This window comes from Salmo salar, chromosome ssa09 (assembly GCF_905237065.1).
Source record: "Salmo salar chromosome ssa09, Ssal_v3.1, whole genome shotgun sequence".
Lineage (NCBI taxonomy): Eukaryota > Metazoa > Chordata > Actinopteri > Salmoniformes > Salmonidae > Salmo > Salmo salar.
The window spans coordinates 27,920,434-27,947,043 of NC_059450.1; the positions used below are offsets into that span (position 1 = coordinate 27,920,434).

Genomic DNA, 26,610 nt, shown 5'->3' on the forward strand with positions numbered 1-26,610 from the left:
TGTCAAAGATTCTCCTGGAGCGATTGTATTTTTTTTGTACTCTTAGTGCTGTAAGAAGATGCCTTGTGTTTTTGAGAATGGCTGGTGTTGGTTTTGTGAAAAATGTCTTTGTAGCCAACATGTTATGGTGCTGCTCTACTCACTCTCTCCCTTCAGAAGATGATTTAAGTAATTACACTTCAGTCTATAATCAAAACCGTGTCAGGTAGTTTGAGAAACCCTGGATTTATACGGTGGATTCTTTTCAATACAAGGGCAGCTTTAAGCATTTTTATGGTTCTCTCCTCACATTATATTTTTTCCTCAAGCCTCTCTAACATGTCACATCCCATTACACAAATTTGGATACGCTAAATTAGCGAGGAGGGTTCTTATGCTGAATATGTTATGGAGCCTTTTTATGTTATTATGTTTTTTCTTCAACTTTTTACAGTTTGCTGAGGTTCGCTTGTTGGTTGGGGGGAAATGTAGGTCTTCCCAACTCTGGGAAGTTGTCTCAAATTTTATCCCTTTCGAAAGATGATGTGTTTTTGCAATTCAAATATTTGTTGATTCTCCTCTCCAGCGTTGAGCCCCTTTGAACCAGGGAAGTTCTATCAGGCCCAATGACAGTGTGAGTGTGCAGCGTGACAGTGCCAGAGGCAGAGCCACACTATTTCTAACCGTATATTTAAGTGGAAAGGATATCCCAAAAAATTACTACATGTTTTGCATGCTGATATTTTTGTGATTTGGAGTTTTGCATATTCAGGTGGTGTACAGTACATGCAGAGCCTAAACAACATTAATTTAGTTCATGTGGTTTGTACGTGCTTGTTATCTTTATGAAAACCAACATTTCTTGAGAGGGAGCCAACAATTTGGCAGATTTACTTTTGGTGAAAGGGTTTGTTAATGTATTTATGGCCTGCGTTAAGTGGAAGGCGGCAGGTAGCCTAGCAGTTAAGAATGTTGGGCCAGTAACCCAAAGGTTGTTGGTTCGAATCTCTGACAGTAGGTGAAAAATCTGTCTGTGCCCTTGAATAAGGCACTTAACTCTAATTGCTCCTGTAAATCGCTCTGGATAAAAGTTTCTGCTAAAATGAAAGATGCTTTTTAGGTCCAAGGCTTACATTACATTACATTACATTACATGGTCTCTTTCATAATAAAAAATAGGATATCTGTACAGGTTCCATTGATGTTCACAATCTTTATGTGCACTATCATTACTGTAGTGTCTGGATGGTTCTAGAGAGAAAGATTCCCCTACACATCCTATCAGTGCCTGTTCTTGCCTTTCACCACAAACCAAGCCCAAGACAAACAAACCATAAATGAGCCTCCATTGTCCTCCTCTCCCGTCTTAACATACAGAATATATCAAATAATGAATCGAAGAATTGTCATCTCGAAGATGAGCAGCCCTTGCACTCTGCACCCTATAATTTCAACCCTTTTCTTCCCTTCTCCTCGTTAACAAAAAAACAAAAAACAGCAATTAATCTAATTTTAGGTCCAATTTCCATCCCGCTCCTGAAGTCAGAGCGAGTCTCCTGTTTTGTTTCTCTTTGGCTTGGTTCCTCTGCATAATCATTAAAGGCCCAATTAATGTCACCCTTTAGCTGAAGAGTGCTCATTTTTATTGGGGAGCTGACAGTCGCCGCCATGAGTGCCGCAGTGTAATATGCATTAATTGCCCCGTAACACTGGTAATTACCAGTTCTTCAAGCCTCTCAGTAAACTGTCAAGCCCAGACACGACTGCTTTGAAATAGATTACTCATTAAGGGGACCTGCCCTGTTTTCCAATGTGGGCTTGCTGTGTTGCCATAAAAAAAAAAAAAAATAAAAATTGTTGTGCTCTTGAACAAATAGTTGCCAAGAGCAATTTCCTATTACAACTTCCTGGTGACGGGTCCTCTCTTTCTTTCACTCTCTTTTTTACGTGAGCAAAATGCAGTTTCAGCCATCACTTGAGGTGAGGGGTCAGGAAGGTGGAGACGGGTGTCCATCACAGATCTTAAAGGAAAACGGTCAGCAGTTTCTCCCTGGTTTATTCATCATACATTCACCTGCTTTGATGTTTTCACTTTCATGTTTTAGGTTGAGCTTAGTTCTCATTCTCCGCTACCAATACTGTCTTTTCTGTCCAATTTAATTAAATAAATTATATATTCCTATATATAAGGAATATATAGGAGTATTATAGTATTTCTTTGATTTGTTGTGTTTCATCACCCCGGGTCCGTCTTTGCAGATCGGATCAAGGCTGTCCTGTTCAAATAGTGAGGTTGGCCTTACCTCTGTTGATTGTTCTGTCTCAAACCTAACGTCGTTGCTCACTTCACTAAATGGGCCCCACATCACGTGATGGATAGAAAAGACTTGATACGGAGTACAAATAAATGATTGAAAAACAGAAGGGAAAACATGTTGGGATGGCGTGGGTGTTGACGTTGTGTCGTGATAAGATTTTGTACTAGAGGAAGAACAGACTAAATCAAACAGGGCCAGCTATCGCACGTCCTCCACGGCTGAAGGCGTTGGCCTGTTTAGTCATGCTAGAAACAATATTTAGATTTCGCCAGAGCTTCGTAAATGCTCCAAGTGGTGCACTGAGCCGGTTTCTCTCCTCCCTATTGTTTTTACAAAGCACCTTTTTGTCATTACTAATTTAGCTCAGCAAAGGAAATCACAGAATGTGAAGACCATGACAAAAAACCTCCCCTGTACACACACACACACACACACACACACACACACACACACACACACACACACACACACACACACACACACACACACACACACACACACACACACACACACACACACACACAGACCACTTTTGTTTTATCTCCCTTATAGCACCTGCTTCAGGCAATCTGCTCCCACTCCTCTCAAATGAATGTTGTCACGGCCCTTCAGATTCTCACCCGGCTATGTGCTAATGAAAGGAGATGGTACAATTTGAAGAGACCAGGTAGGAGCCAACAGTGCACAGCTGAACCAGAAAGAGGGGTAGGGGACACACACACTGCAGTGAGACAAAAGACATGCCAACTGTTAGTCCTCTCGCTCGCTGATATACCCATTACACTTCTCAAATATCACCCAGACCTCTGTGTGTGTCTGTGTGTCTTTGTGTATGTGTGTGTGTTGGTCGAGCACTTATCGAATTGTTTATGACAGGCTTAATTGGGATAATTGAAGACATTAAGATTACCTGTCAGCTATGTGTATCCAAACTCCCCATCCGTCTGACAACTAGTGACAAGTGAGGGACCCCGTAACATCTTTCATGATGGCGCCTTCCCAAATGGTACTAGTGACAATAGAGGCTGCTCTAATTTGATGTAGACAGCCTCTATCACGTGTAGTGGCCGGTGGGGGGGGGGGGGGGATAGGGGATAGGGGCTTTGGGCTTGGCTGGCCTAATGGAGTCCCCTTTGGCATCCTGACAGGCCGATGGGGGAATTTGAAGTGGAAAAGGGCTCCAGCGTTTTCAAATGTTGAGGAACACGAGTCAAGACGCTTGGGGCAGTGGCCTTAAAGAGAGAGAGAGACAGGCGAAAGAGGAGGGGAGAGGGGAATGGGTGTGTGTTCGTGTGTAGGGGTAATGGTTGGCCACCCATGGTTGGAGATAAAGGCAGTGTCCTCTACCATTAAGATAATATCACCAGTGATCCCATACATTTACATTTTAGTAATTTAGCAGACCCAATCCAGAGCAACTTAGAGTAGTGTGCATATGTTTTCATACTTTTTATTTATTTTACTAACCAGGCAAATCAGTTAAGAACAAATTCTTATTTACAGTGACACCTACCCTGGACGACGCTGGGCCAATTGTGTGCCCCCCTATGGGACTCCTAATCACAGCCGGATGTGATACAGCCTGGAATCAAACCAGGGACTATAGTGACACCTCTTGCACTGAGATGCAGTGCCTAAGATCACTGCACCACTCAGGAGCCGTGGGTACTGGTCCCCCATGGGAATCAAACCCACAACCCTAGCGTTGCATGCACCATGCTCTACCAAGTGAGGACACAGTGACCATAGAGCAGTACGTAGGATGCAATATCTTTGTCTCAGGACTGACAATCATCATTTCTTGGAGCTAGTAAGTTATCATCAACATATATCAATGTCAATGTCTGAACACTGCACCAAAGCAATGCCTGTATTTAATTCCACAAGATTACATATTTGGCACTTACCAAAGCTTGGTGCGCTGCTTTAGTATGTTAGTCTTTTAGCCATAGAAATGAAGGACTTTCCACACATGAACTGTGAGCAAGCTTTGGTTGCCAGGTCTTGGCCAGAGAGCTCCCTATCCTTCCAGTCAGGGAATGTGCTTCTGTATGTCTTAAACTGCCCCCCTCCTGTCCCCTCTGTGAGAATTGTGTGTTTGGGGTGCTTTGCTGTGTGGTGTCATCGCTATGACAGATCAACACTGTCATCCCCGGAGATCCCACTGTTTGTTTTTCCTTCTTTCCAAAAGGGTTAAACTGTCAGGTTGACAACTCTCTAGACCCTCAGACCTTCCTCTCTCTCTCTCTCTCTCTCTCCCCCTCCCCCCACCATCTCCAAACCAGTGAAAATCAATACCAGATTGCCAAAGGACCACTGTTTTGGCGTCTGCCTGACCCTTGGATGTCCCCCTTCTTTCTCCCTCTCTCGATCTTTCATTACATGTAGTGGAGTATTTAACTTCCAGTCCTCGCCTAATTAGTTTTGCTGGGTCCAGGTCGAGGAGCCTCCCTCTTTCCTTCCCTTGCGCACGCTCTCTCTCTCTCTCTGTCTCTCTGTCTCTCTCTCTCTCTGTCTGTCTGTCTGTGGCCCTTTGAAGGGACAGGTCTGGAAATAATAAAAAGGGCAAATCCCAGCACACACACGGACTGACGCACAGACAGAAACCCCTGGAGTTGCTTGTATAGGGATCTTTGTTTTGTTTTCTTAGCAAATTTTTTAAAACTACAATGAAATTTGATTTGCACCCCTGATCATCAGAGAAAACACTGGTGGTATCCCATGTAGCCCATCGCTAATGGAGAGTTGTGCTTGGACTACTCCCAGGCCTGCTCTCTCTTCTGGGCTAGTGCTGCATCCATCCTGATGACCTCAGGTCCAACTGGCTCAAAGTTAACCTACATGGAGTGGCCACCATCCTTTTACAAAGTGGACATGAACATATATTTGTTTAATGAAGTTATCTCTTAGAATGTCTTTGTAATATTTAAACTTTTGTTATTGTAGATAATATGTATCAGGTTGCTATTTAAGGTAAATCATTGATTTGGCTAAGCCACTGACATTGGAGTACTTTCTGTGGCTTGTCTGCTGGAGGTGTGTGTGTGTGCGCCAGTGTGTGTGTGCGTCCCGGTGTGTTTGAGCCTCTGTGTGTGTGTGTGTGTGTGTGTGTGTGTGTGTGTGTGTGTGTGTGTGTGTGTGTGTGTGTGTGTGTGTGTGTGTGTGTGTGTGTGTGTGTGCCACCCACATGTCCATGTTCCGCCAGTTCGCCGACCGCTGGAGAGACCCAGCGACATGTAGCCCCCTGGCCTCCTCTCCCTGGGGCTAAAATGACCCCACAGGAATGTAAACACAGTGCAGAGTAAGCAGACTACTTTCTGTAGACATTTCGCCCTGCATCGTCAGTCTCTAAATACCCAGGCTACCCAACCTAAACCGGGCCTGTCCCACATGGAACCAGAGACGAGGGTTGACACTTAGCATGGTGGTTCTGTGCAGAATCTGGGCTGACTGCTAACTCCTTTCGAAGCTAGCCAGACTAGACCACGTTCCAAAGCTTACTGTCAAGGAGTGGATGGATGATACCACTCTAGAATATCTGTCGAAGAAACGGTTGAAGAAGAAGTCCCCTTTTTCTTTTCTCTCTCTCTCAGCTAGGACCTGGCTGGCCATCTCTCTATTGCAACCTCTACCTCTCTCTCTCTCTCTCTCTCTCTCTCTCTCTCTCTCTCTCTCTCTCTCTCTCTCTCTCTCTCTCTCTCTCTCTCTCTCTCTCTCTCCTTCTCTTTTTCGTCTCAGAAATGGGCTTGCTCGCAGCACCAATTCATTAGCTGTGTGGAATAGCTGTAAGCAATAGGGGCTGGAAGGAGAAGTTCAGATGGCTGAGTGCTGACATGTTGATTTAGTAGTGGTAACGCGATTGTGCACTTCCAAAGGTGCTGACTAGGACGAAAGCCAGGCCTGGTTTCTCCCAGGGAGACTCTAGGAGGGCTGCACTCTAATTTTGGGTTCCCCTTTCTCAGAGATGGAAAGGCCTCTGGGCCTCCAGACAACAAACATTCACACCTCCCTATATGCTGCTATTGATTCAGCCTTCATGGAAGCAACAGAGGGGGATTGAATATGTGACACGCTTACCTTGATGCTGGTCTGACAGGGGGCTTAAAGGGATAGTTCGGGATTTTGTCAATGAGGCCCTTTATCTACTTCCCCAGAGTCACATGAACTCCTGGATACCATTTTTTATAGATAATCTTCAAGCATGATTAAGTAAAATACTGACCTTTTTACTCAACACAAAATGTAAATAAATGCTAGTAGATAGCCATAGACATCCAGTCTTTGCACTTACGCTAGTAAGCAATGGCTCACAAAACTACCTCAAACTACCTTCATACTGGAAACATAAAAATTGTATCCACAAGTTCATCTGGGGATGTAGATAAAGGGCCTTATTGCCAAAATCCCGAGGTATCCCTTTAAGCTCTGTGTATTGTGCATATTGTTTCACAGGCAAGGAAGGAAATGCAAACATCCAAAGCAAGCTGAGTGAGTGGCGTGGTGAGGCTAAGGCGGATAGATCTATTCCATGTGTGTGATTTGTCTTGAGTTCCTATCAGCAGCACGAGGTCAGGTCAGGCCCTCTGAGACCAGACCAGGGCTAGACCATGGACGCTGTGTGTTTATCTCTGCAGATTAGTGGGAGGTAGAGGACACACACACATGCAAGTACGCACACAGCCATATAACCTCATATACACACACCTATACCCTCTCTGCACCCCACACACACACACACACACACACACACACACACACACACAGACACACACACACAGTTACCTACTTTCCTCTGTTGGAGCCATCAGTGGTGTGGTGCCCAGGCAGCCCCAGCAGGGCCAGATTGGGTTACAGTCCAAACTGTTGTTGATTAGGGCCGTAGCTGTAGAGGGGGCTCATCCCAAATTGAAAGCACATTAGAAGGCAGGGTTAAGGGCAGGATTAGGGCCGGGACCTAGCGCCGTGCCGGAGCACAGCAGAGCTGACACAAAATGGACGCCCTTTCACTGGGTTTCCCCAGAGAGGGGTGGTAATTATCGTCCGGGGCTGCTGGGAGTTCACAATAACAGGTTAAAGGAGTGTGTATTCCCCTGACACTGTCATCCTCCTCTCTGTCTGCAGCGCTCCCCAGCCTGTACCACGGGACACTTCCTGTCTCTGAGCGGGGCTTAGAGACATGGGGATTCATCAAAGAGCCAAGGGGGGACTGTATACATCTCACAGTTAGCACAAGGGTCTGTGTTTGGTTTTGGAGCTTAACAGGCCTTGTCTGAAAACAGCTTTTTTTAAAGGCATATTCGTCTTCTGTTTTCATACTTGATGTTATTGAATATTACAAATTTATGAATAAGTAAAATACTGACACTCAACACAAAATTTAAGTGTGTGTTCAATAAAACAACACTCCGGCACACAGATTAAATTGGTCCTGGCTTTGTTACATGAGACACCATTCATGGAACAAAATGAGGTCCTGTAATAAAATGCAATTTAAACGCATCATCTCCTAATGAATTCCTACTGAGCATGTCATAATGGAGGGGGTTGGTCCATTCTGGTGATGTAGAGAGCCATTCAGAGGTGATGGGGAACACATCCCTGGGAAAGATCAGAACTCTAAGTCACCTGACACTTGATCCAGTGACTGAGGGTGAGGAGAACAGAGCGATGAAAAGAGAGACCGAGAGAGAGATGAATAGAGAAAGATGGAAAGGGCGAGGGAGCGGGAAAGAGATGGATGAAGGTGCAGCAACAGTGGATGGATGAAGGTCTGTGCTGTAGCTACAGCCCAGCAGCTTGAGTGCTTTGTGCTTTCTTTTTTGTAGTTGATGAAAACATCATGGTAGGTTGTTGTATGACGGTGTTTTTAGGGCCGGCCCTGCTGCTCTGAACACAAACCAGCCAGGACCAGGGCCAGACCGCCAGTTGTTTGGTTTTGCTCCGCAGCCAAAACAGCGGAGTGTGTGTCAGAGCGCATCGGACCGTAACGCAGCAGATCTGAGAATGATCCGACCCACACACACACACACACACTGGTCACCCTGATATGCGACTCTACTTGAGGTTGAGTACGTGCTGAGTTAATGGTCGCACTAAGCATTAAACATGCACTGAGACCTCTTGACTATGTTTGGTAAGCATGATATGCTGCGCTAACACACCAAATGTAGCAACATTTGAAATTGTGTTTTTTACATTGGATTAAAGTAGAGACTCAGAGCTAGGAAATTGCATATCATACACTGCAGTTGAGGAACAATGGGAAAGTAATTCTGCTTTGAAAGTCGATAAACTTGTAACCCCACTTTTGAGAAAATGGCCCTTGAATGTTTTGGTACACCTACTAGAGAGCTCTTCTTTGTCTACACCCATTCAGCATCATTCACATCCTCTTAAGCCTTAGCTCCACCCATCTCTAAGGATTCACATGTGAGGCCATGTGGTAAACACACATCCAAGTGTATTTGTCACATGCACAGGATACAGAAGGTGTAAACTGTCACGTCTGCTCCCACTCTTCTCTCCCCTGGCTCTTGAGGGCGCCAGGCTGCCCTGCATCACGCACTCCTGCCATCAATTACGCACACCTGCCTTCCCTCGTCACGCGCTTCAGCAATATTGGACTCACCTGGACTCACTTATCATCTGTTTATTACCTCCCCTATATTTGTCAGTTTCCCTGCTCTGTTCCCTGCTGATGCATTGATTGTTTTATGTCTTTGTTTTCTTGTATGCTGACGCTGTTCCTGTCTCGTTCCATGTCCGTTCCTCATTAAATGTTTGACCTGCTTCGTCTCTCCAGCGTCAAGTCATGTGACAGTAAACGGTACAGTCATAGTACTTGCATACTTGATTTGTAGCAATTTCAAAAACAGAAAGTGTCCAGATACAAATATTTGATAAATATTTTATCGTTATTAGACGACGCTTACCCGACACAGTTGTCTAAAATGATGGGTTGTGAAGGAAATGTTATAACCACCCCTCACCCACATCTAGCTAAGTGGATGGGTCACTATCCACTATCCATGTCTAGACATGGCCGTAATCAGCCCCAGACACACCTGCTAATTTGATGGGTCATGCAATAATCCGGCCGAAGTGGAGTCTTTTGTTCAGATAGGTAGTTAGCTAGGTAGCTAGCTACCTAAACAATGAACTGGCATAACTCCAACTCATACTACTACCAAAACAAACAATGTCCTAGCTGTAGCATGAATCTGCAGGTAGATTAATATAAACATTCTAGGTACAATGTTTACTAGCTAACATTAGGCTATAACTAGCAATGCAAATATATTTCTGATTCAAATAATATTACTACACAGATCATACACGTAACGTTATCTAATGAGCCAGCAAGCGAACATTTGCTGGCTAACAAACAGTATGTTTTAACTTGCAATAAAAATTACAAAATTAGACACTTTTATCTGGAAAATGTAGCTAGACTCTTACCCGTGTACATGGATGAACACTTCACGGCAGACTGGAACCGTTGAACTCCATTTTGTTTGTAGCTACATCTTGTTTGGCCAGCTTTGTGTCAAGTCACTCAGGTTCACACTGACCGTGGCGTGTGCAGCCCATCCCTTTTTCCTGCTGATCTGTCGACAGCGCCTGCTAAATTCACACCAACAATGTTGTTGAGAAAAGTAGCAACACTTTTGTAGTTCTCGATGGCTAACGTTATATCTTTAAAAAAAACAGCGCGATAGAAAGGACTGTCAACACATACTGAACAGCTCACATTCTAGACAGAAGCATGCTACATGGCAGACCAATCCAAACTCATCTCCCGGCATGTCCAGCCCATACACTATCTCAGCCAATCATGGCTAGTTGGAAGGTTCCTGTATTTTTCCATGGCTAAACCAACTAGGCTCATAATTTAACAATTTAATTTATTTTTATGGATGGAATACAAGTTTGTTATTAAGGCACATGAAAATTCACATGTTCCAGAAGGCATTTCTGCCAAAAAACGCATTTTGATAAAAAAAATGTATGTTGCTCCTGTGAAGTAGTGACGTGCGACATACGCCTAGTTTCCTGAAACAACTCACAAACGGTCGGAAAGTACAGCTACAGTATAGTATGGTTTTCCACTGCACCATCCATACTGCAGAAAACACATCTATAGGAATATGCGTTCGTTTTGCACATGATTTCATGCAGTGGTCATTAGGGCTCTCATCCATAGGCAGACAGGTCCTGTGTATCCATTAATAAACCTCATAGAATCATCATCATTACGATCATCCACTGAAGGAGCTCCACCTCCATCCACTTCTCCCCAGCTAGCACCGTGCCAGCTTTACTAGATGAGAAGTCTAAATCTGGCCCTCCATCTCAGTTATCACAGACATGCCTGGCCTGCTGGTCATTACATGTCTTAGTCCCACTCTCACCCATAGAGGCCAAGTGATTAATACACCAGAGCAGGGTAATGAGCTTTAGCAGTTTGATACAATTATAACATCCAGAGTGGACTGAAGATGAGCCTCTGTACTCTCCGTGTATTAAGCAGGTTATCAATACAGCTGCTTGATAGGCTTTAGGGTTGTGGAAGGTGATCATATTAGAACACGCAGCTAGTTGGTGTCAGAAGTGCGATTCTTTTAGGAAGGTGATAGGGTTGTGAGGGGTGGTAGGGGTCTATAAGTGGCCTAGGGTTCAACATGGTGATGGGCTGGTGGGAAGATGACAGTTTTAGGAAGGTGATAGTGCAGTGGGAGTGTGAGAGGACAGGGAGGGGTTCTAGAGTTAAAGCAGATAGCGGGTTTAGATTTGTGTAAGGATAAAAGGAGGTCTTGAGTGTTTTTTCTGTCAGAAGTGGGATCCTGGCTGTCGGAACGTGGTAAGGTAATGAGGTTGTTTGCTTACGGGACATGATTGTTTTTTGGGGTCAACCATGTTTCATGTGTTTGAGGCTATAGAGCAGGGGTCTCCAAAAGGTCTAGCGCGTGCTACCAGTAGCTGGCAGCTCACCTACTTTATGTGGAACTTGCCAAACTATTCCGAAAGTATATGCAATTTGACATGTGTTCCATCGCAAACTGTTATAAACAAATCTTATAAGTATCCGGCTCCCAGATATTATCTAATCAATGAAACATTTACATTATCCCGCCACTGGTTAGCCACTATTGGCTTAAAAAGCCAAACCTAACACCATATCTGCCAATTAATTTCCAGCAATATTGCCCGTCTGTGCAAATGTTTTGTCTATCACTCCTGCATTTGTCCATCACTCCGTGTAGCCAGTTGATGTGATAACCATCTGGTGGGTTGACAAACACTTTCCCCAAAACCTTCTCAATTAAATGTTAACTGCAAAGTAGGCTTACCTGGCAGAAGTATACCATGAGCAAGTACATCATTTATGTCTATCATTTAATATTTGCCATGAAATGAGCAGCAGCAGTACATAACCATTGCTAGACCAACACATTTGACGGCACATTCCTCACGCGCTAGACGCACAATGTGTGCATGAACTGCTAGTGGGACACCTACGACAACATCCAGTGAAATTGCAGAGCGCGAAATTCAAAATACAAAAATCGTAATATTAATTATTCATGAAAATACAAGTGTCATACATCATTTAAAAGTTTAACTTCTTGTTAATCCAACCGAGTTGTCAGATTTCAAAAAGGCTTTACGGCGAAAGCATACCATGCGATTATCTGAGGACAGCACACCACATCAAAATACTTTTTCAACCAGCACAGGCGTCACATTAATCACAAATAGCGATTCAATAAATCATTTACCTTTGAAGATCTTCCTCTGTTTGCAATCCCAAGGGTCCCAGCTACACAATGAATGGTCATTTTGTTCGATAAAGTCCTTCTTTATATCCAAAAACGTCTGTTTAGTTGGCGCCAATGATCTCAGTAATCCACTCGTTCAACATGCATACAAACGAATCCAAAAAGTTACCGGTAAAGTTTGTTCAAACAAGTCAAACGATGTTTCTAATTAACCTCTTAGATCTAGATGTTCCGCTAGCGGAACACCTCGCCAATATCCAATGATAGAGCGTGGCGCGAATTACAAACTCCTCAAAAATCCAAAAACTTCAATTTTTCAAACATATGACTATTTTACACCATTTTAAAGACAAGACTCTCCTTTATCTAACCACATTGTCCGATTTCAAAAAGGCTTTACAACGAAAGCAAAACATTAGATTATGTCAGGAGAGTACCCAGCCAGAAATAATCACACACCCATTTTTCAAGCTAGCATATAATGTCACAAAAACCAAAACCACAGCTAATGCAGCACTAACCTTTGATGATCTTCATCAGATGACACTCCTAGGACATTATGTTATACAATACATGCATGTTTTGTTCAATCAAGTTCATATTTATATCAAAAACCAGCTTTTTACATTAGCATGTGACGTTCAGAACTAGCATACCCACCGAAAACTTCCAGTGAATTTACTAAATTACTCACGATAAACGTTCACAAAAAACATAACAAGTATTTTAAGAATTATAGATACAGAACTCCTTTATGCAATCGCGGTGTCCGATTTTAAAATAGCTTTTCGGTGAAAGCACATTTTGCAATATTCTGAGTAGATAGCCCGGCCATCATGGCTAGCTATTTTGACACCCACCAAGTTTGGCACTCACCAAACTCAGATTTACTATAAGAAAAATTGGATTACCTTTGCTGTTCTTCGTCAGAAAGCACTCCCAGGACTTCTACTTCAACACCCAATGTTGTTTTGGTTCCAAATAATCCATAGCTATATCCAAATAGCTGCGTTTGTTCTTGCGTTCAAGACACTATCTGAAGGGTGATGCACCGGCGCATATCGTGACAAAAAAATTCAAAATATTCCATTACCGTACTTCGAAGCATGTCAAACGCTGTTTAAAATCAATTTTTATGCGATTTTCTCGTAAAATAGCGATAATATTCCGACCGGGAGACCTTGTTTTCGTTCAAACACTGAAAATGTAAAATGGACTCTTCACATGCACGCGCGCACCCGTGTCATTGTTCTCAGATCGACCACTTTCCAAATGCGCTACTGTTTTTCGCCCAGGGACCGCAGAGTCATCATTCCCCATTCTGGCGCCTTCTGAGAGCCTATGGGAGCCTTAGAAAATGTCACGTTACAGCAGAGATCCTCTATTTTCCATAAAGAGGCTATAGAAGGACAAGAAATGGTCAGAGAGGGCGCTTCCTGTATGGAATCTTCTCAGGTTTTGGCCTGCCATATGAGTTCTGTTATACTCACAGACACCATTCAAACAGTTTTAGAAACTTTAGGGTGTTTTATATCCAAATAAAATAATTATATGCATATTCTAATTTCTGGACAGGATTAATAACCAGATTAAATCGGGTACGTTTTTTATCCGGCCGTGAAAATACTGCCCCCTATCCTAAACAGGTTAATCCTCAGGTACTCTAATATCTAAATAAATGATCATATTTAAGACGGAGAATAGTATGTTCAATAGGGTAGATAAATAACGAAGAGCGTGCACCTCATTCACGCGCTAACAAGACTGCTTTTCTAATTAGAGACACCTTGGAAAAACTACTTGCTCATTTTGACATCTAGTGGAAGCCATAGGAACTGCAATCTGGGTCCTATCTATTTCTATATCCCATAGGCTAGCATTGAAATGGCCTGTGACCTCAAACCAAAAAAAATCCAGATGGATTTTCCTTGGGTTTCTGCCTGCCATATCAGTTCTGTTATACTCACAGACATTATTGTTAACAGTTTTAGAACCTTCAGAGTGTTTTCTATTCAATGCTACCAATTATATGCATATCCTAGCTTCTGGGCCTGAGTAACAGGCAGTTTACTTTGGGCACGTCAGTCATCCGTAATTCCGAACAATAACCAGTATGCTAAAGAAGTTAAAGGGCTAGATGCACAATTAAAGGAGAATTGCACTCAAAAAGCTATTTGTTAGTTTTCCTCCACACCTAAAGAAATTGTCTCTGTTGTAATTTAACCATTGACATGGACTCAGAACATCGAATTTCGTTGTTTGTCTATGAACAATTGTAATTTTCAGAGTGAAAAACGAAAAATATATACAAGGAGGAAAAAAGAGAACTGAGAACATAATTTGGAAAATGTAAAGCATCATTTTGGAAAAAGATAGATTTTATAGGGTTCCCCCATAGAGTTGTTTAGTAGTCATTATTTGACCAGGTATATTGACAGATCATGGTGCTCTACTTTCTCTGGTACACTAAGGACCCGGGGAGAGTTACAAGGGAGAAGAGAAGAATGGGCCTGTTTGAAAGCTAGAAAAAAAATAGTCAAATCACGTCATGTCTTTTTTTTTTTTACGTAGATCTCAATGCTAGAAAAGGTTGGAGACCCCTGCTATAGAGCATGAGCAGAGCTTTGACCAATGACAGGCAGGGTCAGAGGGCCCAGGGCAGGGGTCAGAGGTTTGTGTGGTTTCCTGATAAAACTCCATAATCCCCTCTAATCTCCGTCGCTCCTTTTGGCATCCTGCGCCGGTGGGCATAAATGACCCTTTCATCCCTCCATCCCCCTCTCCACCACCAACAGCCATAGAAGAAAAAGATCCACACCCGTGTCACGTCCCATTTCCAAACCCCATCGACACCAAGGGAGAGAGAGGCATAAAAACATCTAGGAGAGTTACACCTGGCGGAAGATGTTTTATACTTTATTACCCTCTATTCCGCCTTAATTGCGGTGCTTGCATAAGTTCGTGGGGTTCATTTGGAGGCTGATCGTTGGCTATGGCCACCTTGTATTTTATATACCTGGGTGGAATTGAACGTTTCCAGCAGCATAAAGGAGGGAGGAGGAGGAGAGAAGAGGTGATTTGTGTTGTGTTATGTTCTATTCTTAGTTGCAGTGATGTTAATAACCAGGCTGGTGGTTGGCTGACTGTTCTGTTCACCTTGTGTTATTTATGAACAGTCGGGCAGCAGGACGTGGGGGGGGGGGGCTTTTTATTTACCGCCTGCTTTGTTGGAGGCCACCTCAATTGGCAGAATCAGCCCTAAATGTCCTGTGGATAGGCTGGCGGAAGGGCCTTTTTTATCAGTACTGTGCTTATCATCGGGCTGGCTGACGCAGGCAGGCTTCCAAACTGGGCCATTGAAATATGCAGGCAGTATGTACAGACAGATGCAGGCCGTATCGGCTCGCTTGCAGGCCTTGAGTGCCCCCCCCTCCCCCACCACCTCCTGCAACCCAGTTCAAGCCCTATAAATAAACAGCTATTAATCAGCCACCCACAGCAACAACTGACCATGGCTGTGACAGCTAGGACCTGGCTGGCCATCTCTCTATTGCAACCTCTACCTCTCTCTACCTTTCTTTCTCATTCTCTCTCTCTCTCTCTCTACCTCTGTCCCCCCTGTTCTCTCTGTCTTTGCCTTAGTTAGTCTCTCACTCTTTCTCTGAAGTGGTTGAGCAGGTTCTAGACCTGTATTTCAGGGGAAAGAGAAAAATAAAATAATCCCTGTGTCTTTACCAGTTTACCTTGCGACCCGACGTATGGACCTGCGAACAAAGACGTCTTTATGGAGAGAATCATTGCAGGGCCATTTGTTGAATAGGTTTCGATTTTGATGTAGAATTAGGTAAAGGTGTGGTAACGTCAGGGGTAATTTTGTCTCCATTTCATTTACACTGCAGCAGTAATTTATAAATAAAATAGTGTTGAATAAATGTTGTTTTCTTGTCCAGATTTTTCAGAGCACCGTCTCACTGTTCTTGACACATCAAATGAACCTTGACCTTTTTTTCTTTTGGAATGTTAAATGCTGAAATATAGGCCTTGCTCTCTGACATCCAGGGACATTCACAGAGTGTGTGCTCACTGTGCTGATGAGAACTGAGAAATAAAAGACAGATTTCTTTAACTTTCTATTAGAGCTACTGAGGAGAGGCTGAAACTGACACTGTGTAGGACTACAATTTGTATTTTAATTATGCTACGATTGTGTGTGTGTTAGTATTCATGTGTGTTATGTGTCCGTGCTATTATATGTGCCTGTGTGCATGTGCCTGTGTGTGTAACTGTGTGTGTAACTGTGTGTGTAACTGTGTGTGGCAGGCAGTGCTAATAGTACTCTGTACACCTCCATTTTGGTCTTTTTTGTTCCTGAGTGCCGTGCTCTCATTAAGCTGTCGTTCTAAGCAGCATGGCACCTGCTTTAAGAGAGAACCGTTAGCACTAATGACAGACAGCGCGCCTGGCAGCCTCAATCTTCGCCTTTTCCGACTCGTCCACTTGCTGAAATTAGCTACATTTCACAAACAATTTCACAAACTCGTTAGGCAGTAGGGGTTTATTGGAAGATGGCAGACTTTCCCTTGAGCGGAGTATAATACGCACCCGCTAGGTTAAGGAGAGAACCAGCCCACATAATAAGCCACAATTACAGAAAAACTAGAGGCTCAAATTGGTTTCTAATTCATCACCAGACTCCTTTTAGAGGAAGTTTTTATGGTTTATACGTTTACAACAGTTTTCTGTTTCTTTTGATTTGGTCCAATGAAAATATTTGGATCCCTTTGTGCTATCCAACCTTACTTGCTTAACTTCAACCCCACCTTACGACCCTTGACCCTTTGCTTACCTCACCACCTATCCTCTGTCAGCACCAGTGTTAATGTGCTAGGACTAGGCCTTGCTCTGTGATTTTACTGGTCCCCCACTATTATTGACTCTTATTTATTCAGAGTAGGATTCAAAGCCCATTTATTTTCTTTACAGTATGGTGACACTACTTCCCCTGTGTTTATAATTTAGCTTGTTTCAATTTGTGCCTGGCCTCCCCTGACAAGCCAGGGCCTTGATGTATCGTTCGCCGCTGTACACCTTATCTGTTGATGTACAGTTTTAACCTTTTCAGAAGGTTGCCTCTACCAACCGTTCCCCGTCTCCTCCCTCACCCCACCCCCTTCCCAAGCAAGGAATACATATTGTACAGGAAAGAGGAGCATAACCCCTTTTCCAAAGTCATCTAATGTAAATGTTTAGGTTTTGTTTCCATAACATTTCCATAAAAAGAGTTGTGGCCCGTACAGTGGCTGGTTGAGATATGAGAGGGAAATGGAGGCCTGTGTATGTGACTTTGCGGTGAACTTGCAGTGTGCATCTGTGGTCTTTCTCAATTTGTTCGCTCACAGATACAAGGCCGTAAATCACACACTGTAAAACAGGGAATGCAGGACGGTGGTGCAGGAGTATGTACTGATTTTAGGGGCTGGTACAGGAAGAGGGAGGGTGTGTGTGTGTACTGTATGTGTGTGTACTGTATGTGTGTGTACTGTATGTACTGTATGTGTGTGTACTGTATGTGTGTGTACTGTATGTGTGTGTACTGTATGTACTGTATGTGTGTGTACTGTATGTGTGTGTACTGTATGTGTGTGTACTGTATGTACTGTATATGTGTGTACATGTATGTGTGTGTACATGTATGTGTGTGTACTGTATGTGTGTGTACATGTATGTGTGTGTACTGTATGTGTGTACTGTATGTGTGTGTACTGTATGTGTGTACTGTATGTGTGTACTGTATGTGTGTGTGTACTGTATGTGTGTGTACTGTACTGTACATGTCAGGTGGGATACATCATACATGCATTCCTTGAACATGTAGCTGAAGGCTGAAGTCATGACACCTGACTACCGCTGCAGGTTGTGGTTATTTACATCGTCAAGATGCCTTGTTGTCATGCACATGTCAAAGGTCAACAAGAAGATTCATAATCACACCTATACAGTATCACCACCAGTATTGGGGTTAACGTGGTACAGAAGGAATGTTGGGTAATATTTACTTAGTCAAACAACGCTTTACTTTCAGAATCATGTCTCTACCGGGTGCGTGTTTCCATGATCCGATTTCAACTTGTTTCCTCATTTAGTTCTTAAGCGAGCGGAGAAAGGCTGTTCGAAGAAATGTCATGACAGCTGCTGTCCATAGAAATGTATAGAGGGCGCACCTCTGATCTTTGCCATTGATCGCTTCTGAGATAGCAAAGCCCATATAGAGGGCTTTCCCGTCTAGTGGCAAGTGTGCCCTCTATACATATTTATGGGTCCGTGTACGTGCGGTCTATAACCAGAACTTGCGGCTCGAGAGAAAGATTTTGAATGAAAAGTCTGGCTTACTGTATATATGGCTAATTAAGCAGCTCATATATATAGTGCAGCACGTGTAGACGAGCACAGGAAAGAACCCCCACAGATGAAAGGAGGAACTAGTGATCCAACCTGAGTTAGTAAGTAGCCTGTCTTTGGTAGAGCGGGTGTGGCTCGCCTTGCTCCCTCCAACAGTCAAACAAATGGTGAGATTTATACCACCGTATACCACGGGTATGACAAAAACTGTATTTTTACTCTTCTAATTACGTTGGTAACCAGTTTATAATAGCAGTAAGGTACCTCAGGGGTTTGTGGTATATGGTCAATATAACACGGCTAAGGGCTGTATCCTAAGAACTTAGCCGTAGTATATTGGCCATATACCACACTCCCTCTGGTTTATTGCTTAAATATAACGCGTTACTTTACACACAAAGTAGTATTGTAAAGTAACATGTTACTTTTGTTAAATGTAACAAGGATTATTACTTTTCCAAGTAACTACCGTAATTTCCGGACTATTAAGCGCACCTGAATATAAGCCTGAATTTAAAAAATATATATTATTTTGAACATAAATAAGCCGCACATGTCTATAAGCCGCAGGTGCCTACCGGTACATTGAAACAAATTAACTTTACACAGGCTTTAACGAAACACGGCTTGTAACAAAAATAAATAGGCTTTAACGAAACACGGCTTGTAACAAAAAATAAAAAATTAGCAGTAAGCTTTAGTTGTCTTTTTGCACTGAGTCAATTCCTCACGCTGCTGTTTCCAACGTCTTATCATCGACTCATTAAGACCAAGCTCCCGTGCAGCAGCTCTATTTCCTTTTCCAATAGCCAGATCAATCGCCTTCAACTTGAAAGCTGCATCATATGCATTTCTCCGTGTCTTTGCCATGATGAGGGTGACAAAATGACTACCGTAATCAGAATGATGGGAAGTTTGAGAGCGCTCGATTTAATCTAAACAGTAAACAAAAAAGTTGTTTGACCTTAATCCGTTTGGCAATTTCATTGGTCTAATGAAAGCTTCATGCCGGCAAAAAACTGAGCACGTCACAGAATGTGTTTTTTTGGAGAAAAACAAAATTGAATGCGGGAAAAATCCATATATTAGCCGCGTCATTGTTTAAGCCGCGATGTTCAAAGCCTGGGAAAAAGTTGCGGCTTATAGTCCGGAATTTACGGTAATCCCAACTCTGATCACCACACACATAACATGTAAAACACACACAAACACTCCAGAGAACCCCAAGATCAAACCCATACAGTATCACCACAGACATAACTTATAGTCTCTACTATACTTAGCATGAATGTTCCTATCCTTCTAATGTACCGGTGTTGGTTGTGGTCGTTACTTCTAATAGGCTGTGATTAGTGATTGATCGTGGAATCTTCCAAGTTTATGAAGGTTTTATGAACTTCCTGGTTCTCACTCTGCAGCCCCTGTGTGCAGCTTCCTGTCTGGCTCTTCAGAGACGTCTTCAGAGACCCCAAAACACCCTTTACTGTCTGAGGATAGAGTGTCGGGAACCAGACAGCCTTACTTCACTGTTCGCTCCCAATCTGTTTTTGTGCACGAAGGGGGCTCCTCTCCCGAGCCCAGAAATTCAACTGTGACATGACTTTATGCACGGCAGCTAGAGTTCAAAGAATAGGTATGATCTGTGCTACACAGAGGGGGCTACTGGCGGATCTTTGGGGTGTAATAAATAGCTTGAAAGATGATTTATCACATGTCAGGGAGAAGCAGTGAAATAACGCTGTGCTTCTCCAGCAAAACTGCCATTTTAATGGGGCTCAGGATATATGATGGAGTCTATATATATATATATATATATGAGAGAGAGAGAGAGAGAGAGAGAGAGAGAGAGAGAGAGAGAGAGAGAGAGAGAGAGAGAGAGAGAGAGAGACCTTACATTTGAATGTTGTCTGAACTTCTTAACTTTTCTTAGGCAGCTTGGCGAGTCGTTATTATTCATATTGCTTTAGAACAACACTGTGAGCCAAGGCAAAGTGTCTGTCTGTCTGTCTGTCTGTCTGTCTGTCTGTCTGTCTGTCTGTCTGTCTGTCTGTCTGTCTGTCTGTCTGTCTGTCTGTCCGGACCTTGGGAGTGAAGCACTGTGAGCCAAGGCAAAGTGTCTGTCTGTCTGTCGGGACCTGGGGAGTGAAGCACTGTGAGTCAAGGCAAAGTGTCTAGCTGTCTGTCTGTCTGTCAGGACCTGGGGAGTGAAGCACAGTGAGCCAAGAAAAGTGTCTGGCTGTCTGTCTGCCTGTCGGGACCTGGGTAGTGAAGCACTGTGAGCCAAGGCAAAGTGTCAGGCTGTCTGTCTGTCTGTCGGGACCTTGGGAGTGAAGCACTGTGAGCCAAGGCAAAGTATCTGTCTGTCGGGACTGTGAGCCAAGGCAAAGTGGCTGTCTGTCTGTCTGTCTGGACCTGGGGAGTGAAGCACTGTGAGCCAAGGCAAAGTGTCTGTCTGTCTGTCTGTCTGTCTGTCTGTCTGTCTGTCTGTCTGTCTGTCTGTCTGTCTGTCTGTCTGTCTGTCTGTCTGTCTGTCGGGACCTGGGGAGTGAAGCACTGTGAGCCAAGGCAAAGTGTCTGTCTGTCTGTCGGGACCTGGGGAGTGAAGCACTGTGAGTCAAGGCAAAGTCTCTGTCTGTCTGTCTGTCTGTCTGTCTGTCTGTCTGTCTGTCTGTCTGTCTGTCTGTCTGTCTGTCTGTCTGTCTGTCTGTCTGTCTGTCTGTCTGTCTGTCTGTCTGTCTGTCTGCCAAGGCAAAGTGTCAGGCTGTCTGTCAGGACCTTGGGAGTGAATAACTGTGAGCCAAGGCAAAGTATCTGGCTGTCTGTCTGCCTGTCGGGACCTGGAGAGTGAAGCACTGCGAGCCAAGGCAAAGTGTCTAGCTGTCTGTCTGTCTGTCAGGACCTGGGGAGTGAAGCACTGTGAGCCAAGAAAAGTGTCTGGCTGTCTGTCTGCCTGTCGGGACCTGGGGAGTGAAGCACTGTGAGCCAAGGCAAAGTGTCAGGCTGTCTGTCTGTCTGTCGGGACCTTGGGAGTGAAGCACTGTGAGCCAAGGCAAAGTATCTGTCTGTCGGGACTGTGAGCCAAGGCAAAGTGTCTGTCTGTCTGTCTGTCTGGACCTGGGGAGTGAAGCACTGTGAGCCAAGGCAAAGTGTCTGTCTGTCTGTCTGTCTGTCTGTCTGTCTGTCTGTCTGTCTGTCTGTCTGTCTGTCTGTCTGTCGGGACCTGGGGAGTGAAGCACTGTGAGCCAAGGCAAAGTGTCAGGCTGTCTGTCTGTCTGTCGGGACCTTGGGAGTGAAGCACTGTGAGCCAAGGCAAAGTATCTGGCTGTCTGTCTGCCTGTCGGGACCTGGGGAGTGAAGCACTGTGAGCCAAGGAAAAGTGTCTGGCTGTCTGTCTGCCTGTCGGGACCTGGGGAGTGAAGCACTGTGAGCCAAGGAAAAGTGTCTGGCTGTCTGTCTGCCTGTCGGGACCTGGGGAGTGAAGCACTGTGAGCCAAGGCAAAGTGTCTATCTGTCTGTCTGGACCTGAGGAGTGAAGCACTGTGAGCCAAGGCAAAGTGTCTGTCTGTCTGTCTGTCTGTCTGTCTGGACCTGGGGAGTGAAGCACTGTGAGTCAAGGCAAAGTCTCTGTCTGTCTGTCTGTCTGTCTGTCGGGGCCTGGGAAGTGAAGCACTGTGAGCCAAGGCAAAGTGTCTTTCTGTCTTTCTGTCAGGACCTGGGGAGTCAAGCATGGAAATGAAACAGCTGGTCTAGCTTAGCTAGCTTTAGTGGTGCAGTTTAGTTTGTAATAATAATTTTGTGTGTTCTTATATTTGTCCTATTTCACACGTGTACAAGTGTGTTTTAACATGCAGGTGTGAATTGGAAATGTCATTTTTGCATATCCCACTCTCGCTGAGACACCCTGGAGCACGTCGACAGATTTCTCTCCTTGTCGGATCAGGGATTCAAACTAGCAACCTTTCTGTTACTGGCCCATCACTCTAACCGCTAGGCTACCTGCCGCCTGTGAACTCTCGCTGGGCACTGTGCACTGTACAGGACCCTTCCCATGATAGATAGGTTTCTGGGGCTGCCTGGGGCTTTGTTCCTACTATGATTATTGTTATTTCAGTGCCATTGTAAGGTGATCCGGTGTGTATATCACTGTGTCAGTGGGATCTTATCGCACCGGCAGCTTTTTGTTTGATTCAGCACAAGTTTCCTGGACAGGGATCAAAGGAGTACATCTCAGAGAGCTTATCTCCTCCTTTATATCTCTCACTCTCTAATTCACTGTCTCTGCTGCAAATGTCATGCTCCCCAAATCCAAAGTAAACAGCCATAAGCATATGGGATTTGGATGGAAAACTATCTGAAAGCTACTTTAGTATCTCACTATGATGTCACTGTTCTGTTGATGATTGCCTTGCTTTGATAACATGAACATTAATGTATTTCTGTCTTCTCCCCCTCCATAGGTTTGGTCCAGGACTGGTCATCTACTGGCATGGTTTCATTGAAGAGCTGGACACCCAGAAAGACAGAGGCATTCTGCTCAAAGACTGCTTCCCCTCTGACATCGTGACCCTCTGCCACGGGACCAGCACAGTCACAACTGACTGACTGACCGGCTGACACTGACCTGAGCAAGGGGAGGGAGGGGAGAGGGCAGGGGGAGAGGTGGGGGAAAGGAAGGGTATCCCAGAGCAGTGCAGAAGTGAATACGTGGATCCGGAAGCAATTTAGCTTTCCTGCGGCGCGAGACTACTGGCAAACATCTGCCCTGAACTCCAGATGAACCTCCCTCATCCCCTCCCCCTTTCTCTCTCTCCGTCAGCCAGCCCAGAGTCAGGCTCATACCTCAGTGCGAAAACAAGGCTGGGAGGTCTGTCCTAGTGCTGGTCAGCCTGTGGCCCCAACCGTGGCCCCAGAGGCCCCTGGAAGAGAACAGGAACAGAGTTAGGCCAGGGCTGGACATGCCCTTACCAAACAGTGATCCCTGGCCCTCGTCACTCACTCCTTTGCTCTCCATAGGCAGATAAGGGAGGTGGGTTTTGGGGAAAATGGGGGCAAACAGTCACCCTGCAGGAGGCAAACAGATCACTTCTGATTGGTTTGGGACTTTTCTCTGACCTCTTGTCCTCTTGTTTTGAAAATGTTGTCTTTATGTTATGATATGTCACGTTGATAGGAGGAGTGTTGTCCCGCTCAAACAGGTTTATAAATGTGAACATGTGTATTTGAATCTCTTATGGACTATATGTTCAGTCCTGTTGTTTGTCATTCTAAAACATATGGAATGCACTGATTGTACACATTTAGAATTATGAAATATTATCCAAGTTTAAGAACAGGTACTCACACAAAGCACACTTCCATGTGCAGAATGTCCTGTAGGGGATAGAATGGTCTTGGAGCAACAGCACCAAACCGTGTAGACGTCTAGGTACATGCAGACACCTGATGTCAATGGAGTGGCTGAGTCTCTCCAGGTGTCGTTGTCTTTTGCTCATCTTTCCAGCCTGAGAGAGATCCTTTTATTTACAGCTCCTCATGGAAGAAACACAGCTGAGCCAGGAGCAGTGGAGATAGCAGCGTAAAGTTGAATTATGTTTTTAGAGGCATATATATTCACTACCAATAAGGGGTCCTTCTCGTCTCTGAAAAAGAGTATGAAGACAGAAAAGGGGGTGGCGAGTGGGGTGCATTTACCCAAAATAGTAATGCATACAGTACAGTACGTGAAGCATCTTGGAGTAAAAGTTATTTTTGAAGTCTTGAACCCAAAATACATTCATAAAACAACCTTTAAATGTATTCTTTATTTAATTTGCCATAGTATTTCCCCATTAAAATATAATTTCACAGTGCAAAGAACGCAGATCAAACCAAGGCACGTGATACATATGGCCACCAATTCACCAGCCAGTGCAAGGTTTGAGGATTCAGCTCCACTGACACTGCTTAAAGTCCAGTCCTGCTGAAAGATCGAGAGGAGCAGGCCTCTGAGTGAAGGGTCACCGTGGGATATGAGTGAGATCAAAAAATGTATTCTCTCTCTGCTCTCCTAATCATGCCCAGACCAGTCCTGACCTGGTCCTCAGCCTGACTGACTTTACTGGTGACTGTTTTGTCAGAATCCTGTACTTCCCTCATACTGGGGGGATATATGTGTGTGTGCACAAGAAAGAGTGAGGGGGGGGGGGGATAACAGTAAAGTGTTGCATCATGTGTTACCCTTAAACCTTTAGCTGGCTCCCATTTAGGCCTGGGTCCCACCATGAGGAGACCAGGGGATCGTGGCTGGGTCAGTCAGGCTCTCTGCACCAAGCCCCCTGCTCCAACCTCAAGCCCCGGTACAAAACAACTGTCCCCAATGTCCAGTTAAACACTGCCTTATGGCTGGGGCCGTGGAATGCTTAGACATCACTTTATGGCTCCTCTCAGAGACAAAAACAAGGTTTTTCTGAACAGAGGGGGGAACATTTCAGTGAGTGGCGAATAAAGAAAGAAAAAATGTGTCAACAGCAGATTCAGTTCCTCTCAGGTTTCAAGCCTTCCTGCCATTGTTTTCTAAGATGGCTGTCTTACATAGAGGAGCCGGGGTCAACCCTTATAAATTATTTTCTGCACACAATGCTAAACCAAATAGGGATTTTTTTTAAACCCACTTCAAAGGTTCTGGGTCAACCCATGCGTCAGCTGGAGAGATTTCCGTGATGTGAGTGCAAATTTAGAAAAAGGTTCCATCGGATGATTTTGTGAAAGTTGACGTCTTTATTTTGTGTTTTCCTTGTCCTCCTCTTGTCTGCTGTCTCTTTTTAGATTCATTGTTCTTGTCACAACAATGGGGCAGTGAAACGGCTCTCCAAATAAGGATGGTCTGGAGTGGAGTAATTACAAGCCTCTATATCAATACAATCCAGTTTATAAATACAATCCATTGACACTGGTGATCTATAAAACTATAGAGTGGAGGTTCAGGGACTTTTTTGTAAAAGTGGTCTGTAAACACCTCTGCATTAGCTGTGTATTATATACTGAAATTATTACACTTTTTATGAAATGAAATGCCAGAGCTATAAGTTCGATCCTTCCAGTAGAGCAGACGTTCAGAAAACTAAACCAACTTTCTCAGAGGTCTTGGTTATTTATGGTGAGGGAGCCCTGGCCTGTATCTGCCCCAGGCATCATCTTTCTCTTCCATGGGAGTCTCCCTGCCTGCTCAGCCTCTCCCCACCACGAAGACATCCACCGACGGGTGGAAATATATAAAAGTTCAGACTGGCCAGGCCCAGATTAAACGCATGTTTTGGAGATGGGTCGAGTAACATCAAGGGGAATCGGTTCTCTCTGCGCAGGCCTCAAGTGGAAACCGATATGTTAAGCACATTGTTTTTCATATTTTTTGTTCGGTAACAGTAATCAAAGTTTATGATTCAAAGAACAAAAATGAATCATGGGAAAAGCAAGATTTTTTTATTGGCAGTGTGGTGGAATTCTGACTGACAGGATAAGGGCTTCAGTGTGTGTTTGAAGGGAATCTGGACAACTAGCACATCCAGGCCTAGTGGTTGAAACTGAAAGGGGGGTAGAATGACTCACTGGCAGTGTGGGACAAGCAGAGGCAGTCCTTAACTTTGGGAGAGAGAGAACTTCAGAGGGATGCTGATCGCCCTCCAAAAATGATTCCTGACGTGACCGGAGATCGCATGCGCCTCAACATTAGGCTTACCAACGCTCGGCAAGCCACTCAAATATCCCAAATTCTGTGACGACCTTAAATGAGCAGCATGGAGTATCGGTTTAAGCCCTTCTGGTAACACAAGTCACTTCCCGTTAAAAGTGACTGCCAGTTGGTGGAAACCCAAATATCTGGGATGGGGATACTATGTTGGAACGTTGGAAGGTGTTGACTGAGGATTCTTACTAAGTGAGGTATTGCATTTTAACTCATGTGCCCATTTGTAAAAACAGTGTGCTTGAGGTGTACCCATGGCTTCAAATAAATCCTAAGCACATATTTGGGGTTCCTCCGTGTGCGACGTGATACGCTGTGTGTCTGTAGGCATCGTTTAGGACCATGAACTTCTTCAGGGTGACGCTGATAGGCTATACATGAGCCATATCTACAGTGGCTATATTTGCGTGTCGGC

At 44.3% G+C, this 26,610-nt stretch overlaps 1 pseudogene; it reads left to right on the plus strand.

Annotated features, from left to right (window-relative positions):
* The window catches only part of LOC106611103 (CDAN1-interacting nuclease 1-like), a 51,114-nt pseudogene extending 24,610 nt beyond the window's left edge, over nucleotides 1-26,504 (plus strand).
* Nucleotides 26,505-26,610: the final 106 nt, after the last annotated feature.